General features: G+C 29.7%; 1 long non-coding RNA gene across 7 annotated transcripts; it reads left to right on the top strand.

Moving 5' to 3' along the window:
* Positions 1 to 634: 634 nt before the first annotated feature.
* On the top strand, positions 635 to 3,865 carry LOC111884317 (uncharacterized). Of its 7 annotated transcripts, none has more exons than XR_008230860.1 (6): positions 644 to 1,599; positions 1,677 to 1,818; positions 1,927 to 1,985; positions 2,337 to 2,389; positions 2,507 to 2,561; positions 3,467 to 3,865. It is a non-coding gene; the product is annotated as an uncharacterized LOC111884317 (long non-coding RNA). The 7 variants fall into 7 exon arrangements; XR_006189183.2 differs by having other exon boundaries at positions 2,507 to 2,579; XR_002847693.3 differs by having other exon boundaries at positions 645 to 1,599; positions 2,507 to 2,579; positions 3,590 to 3,865.
* The last annotated feature ends 220 nt before the right edge of the window (positions 3,866 to 4,085 follow it).

The raw sequence follows: 4,085 nt of genomic DNA, 5'->3' as shown, positions 1-4,085 counted from the left end.
TTGGTAATTTGAAAACCATGTAAATTTTTTGACAAGGATGATATTTTTCGCCCACTGGTTTTTTTTTCAAGTTGTATGATAACGAAGAAATTACAAGTAGTAGTAATCTACTTTTGATAAATATGCAGGTTAATATCAACTTACTTTATTTCTGTCTTTTTGAATTTAGGAATGTTATAATTTGTAAATTGATCATTCGTGCTTGATGCTCATAAAATTGTTATTACTTATTAGCAATGCGTATTATAGATCGAAATGAAAGTGTGATATTGTAATAATAAAGAATTGAAAGTATGTTGTTTTTTCATATTATAGCATTTGTCTTTCCTTTCCTCCCATTACAATAAGTTATTTCGTTTATTTTATTTTATAGCAGTTGCAAATTACAAATAGTATTTTTTTTTTTGTTATCAACCGTGGATTTCCACGAGTTTAAACCTAGTAATAATAAATAAATAAAGAGAGAAAATATGAGAAAATAAAGGAAAAGAAAATTGTATGTGTTTTCGAGTTGGAGAGAAGTGAACGACAATTAAACATTTTGTTTTTTTCTCTCCAATTCATTCCAAATCGAAATGAAAGTAAGAAGTGAAGTGATTTTTCAATTTTTTTTTCTTTTAATAAAACTCGAGAACACCTAATTATTTTACTTTCTTCTTATTTTCATTAATTTTCATTCTTCTCTTTTTCTAGGCTAAAGGTGTCATGTTTTTTTTGTCAATGGTAAAAGGGTGTCACGTAGACTTTTACATTTTATATATTTTTTGCCTATGAAGTGTGATGTCGTGCCTATGAGTTTTTTTTTAATTTCATTTTAGAAAAATATTAAAAAAAAATTAAAACCATACTAAAATTTAAAATAACATAAACTTAAAAATTACAATTTAAAATTCCTAAAAATTAAAAAAAAACATGAAAATTAAGATTACATTGAAAACGTAAAAAAAATAAAAAATAAATAAATAAATAAACATAACGTTAAAATTTAAAAACCTAGAAAAAATCATCGAATTTTCAATTGCATTTTGTTATATAAGAATAAGTATCTATAGCGACAAAGCCGAAAGGGACGACGAAGGTCGTCGCTATAGGTGGAGCTATGGGGACGATTTGTCGTTCCAATGGGGTTGACCAAAATTGTGTTTGACCTTGATATTTGTAAACGACTTGGCAGGTCTCAAATGGTTAGCGGGAATTTTCCCAGGTTCCTGAAAAGTAATAGGGATGACAATTCGTCTCAACTAAAAAAAAATTAAATATATTTCTTTTTTAATTTTGAAGCTAGGTCTCTTCCATCATTCACAATCGCATCTCATTCACCCTTTTCTCTCTCGATCGAACGACCCCTACTTGACGCCGACCACCGCCACAACGACGTTTTCCGGTTCCATTGATGCCTCCGACCTCCACAACGACCACCGCCTTCACCGTCTGTGACTTGCGGCCTGCTCTCTTCACGAGGAAAATTTGAGCTCCATGTGTTGATTCCAACTCCCTGTTTTGAGCTTGGTGTTGATTCCAACTCTTGATTTCATCAATAGTTTCAATTTCCCTGATTCCAGCTTTCTCTCTTTGTTCATCAACTCTCATTTTCTCTAGGTATGTCTCACTAGTTTTGTTATCCGGTTACTGATTTTGTGATGTGTTAGTTAATTTAGGGTTATTGATTTTTGTAGACCCGCTTCAAGGAAAGTTCTTTCACTTTGCACATGCTCTATGAGGACATTGTACATGTCAGAATATGGTGTTAAAATGTTAATGCAGAACCCTATGAGGCCATGACATCCATTTTGGAGGCCACGAAAGAAAATAAAAGTAGTAAGATCATCTAGTAGTTTAAGCAGTTCTAGCAATCATTCTAGATTATCTAGTAGTTTAATTCTTATTCTCTTGTTATATTGTTGGTTTCTGCCACTATGGTTGCAGGAAGCCTTTTCTCTAAAAGTTACAATCTAGTGTTTATTGGAGGTAATGGAGTTATGGAGGTATGTATTATTATGTGATTTTGATTCAAAAGTTAGAGGAAACAAAGATAATCTCAGTTTTAGCTTACTTAAGGGGGTGTTCGGCACGGAGCGTTTGAGAGCTTCTAGCTTCTAGCGTTTGACAAAACACTCCGTTTAAAACAAAAAGCCTCGTTTGGCACTACAAGCTTCTAGCGTTTAGTTTAATCAAAACGCTTCAAATCCAAATGCTACTTCATGTAGCGTTTAACAAAACGCTACAAGCTACAAGCTACCCGCTACTAGTTAGTTTTGCCGAACATGCCCTAAATGTGTTTGTTGGCATACTAAAACTTACTAAAACGTGACATATATTTTCAATTTAATGTTCAGGATGAGATTTTTTAAGGGTTTGTGGACCATGATTACCAAAGTCAGATTATGAGGTTTGTGATTATCAATTTTTTGCACATCAATTGGCTGGAAATCGTTGTAATGTTGATTTTATCTTAACTGGTCTTGCTCATAATATGGTGCTAACACAATCATTCATTGTATTGCAGGTTATGGATGGTAAATAATATGTGGATGATCATTTGACAAAGATATTTGAAGCATGTATGGTTGTCTTTTAAGGTTACTATAATTATTTGGCTGAATGATTTATATTATGATGAAGCAAAGGACTTAATCTTAGAAAGGAAATTAAAATGACTTGAAGAGACCGACCAACATAACACAACATTCAAATGTGAAATTCTTTTCCAAAAAATGTCTGAAGCTGTAATTACAATTTCTCCTACCTAAAAGTTTCAAAGGCATCATTGTGTAAAATTGTATATATATATATATATATATAGGGTTAAGTTCAAATGAGAACACAATTTAATGTGAGAACGTGAGAACGCTACTTTATGTTACTATTCTACTATGAATTTAATATTTATAGTATTGTAGTAATTATAATATGAATATATTCAATTTTATATTGTTATTTTACTATAAAATTTATATATATATATATATATATATATATATATATGTATATATATATATATATATATATATATATATATATATATATGTGTGTGTGTGTGTATTAATTTAGTAAATTCTAATGTGAATGTTAAATATGTGATTGTTCATATATTCGGTGATGAATAATGTCATAAAGTTGTACATACAAAATTTTAATGTGAATATTAATATGTGATTGTTCGTATATTTGTTGATGAATAATGTCATATCGTTGTATATACAAAATTCATAGGAGAATAGTAACATAAAGTAGTGTTCTCACGTTCTCACATTAAATAGAGTTCTCATTTGAACTTAACCCTATATATATATATATATATATATATATATATATATATATATATATATATATATATATATATATATATATATATATATATATTTATATATATATATATATATATATATATATATATATATATATATATATATATATAAGCATTTCTAGTTACCTTGTTTCTTACATTAATCTGTTGAATTTGCAGCCTTAATTGTGTTGCAATGAAGTGTATTCCTGCGTGGTGTTGCCACATTTGTTTTGCGATAAGTCATACTACAAGAATAAGTATCTATAGCAATGTCTTGATTATGTTTGTGTATGTTGTTAGGTGATGATTTTGTGACCAAGGAGGATGTTCTTGAAGCTGTTGAGTGGGCTACAACGAAGATTTGTAACAATGATACTAACGGTGAAGCTAAATCACCGTATTTGTTTAGACAAATGGCATTAGAAAACATGCACGCCTGGGGATGTTGAATTCGAGCTAATCATCTACACGATTTGTTCAAGATGGAGAATTTGATTTTGGTGTTATTAAATTTCATATATTTTTAGCTTGTAAGTACATAGATCTTTTAGTATAATTTAATTCGATTTTCACAAAGGCTAAAATTTGTTTTTCATATTTTATGAACCAAGCCAAAACAGAGGCATGCCAAAGGTGCAACAAAAGTATGTTGCCCTAATCGTAAAAGTCTAAAAAAGTCCAAGTTTCACATAATGATAAACTGCCCCTGTATTAATAATCTTTTGTTCCATCTTTTTATATGTGATTCATTCATGCTTCTAAGTATGACAAAATGATAAACCATCTTTTTATAAGC

Source organism: Lactuca sativa, chromosome 3, assembly GCF_002870075.4.
Source record: "Lactuca sativa cultivar Salinas chromosome 3, Lsat_Salinas_v11, whole genome shotgun sequence".
NCBI lineage: Eukaryota > Viridiplantae > Streptophyta > Magnoliopsida > Asterales > Asteraceae > Lactuca > Lactuca sativa.
This window is presented reverse-complemented; position numbering and strand designations above follow the sequence as displayed.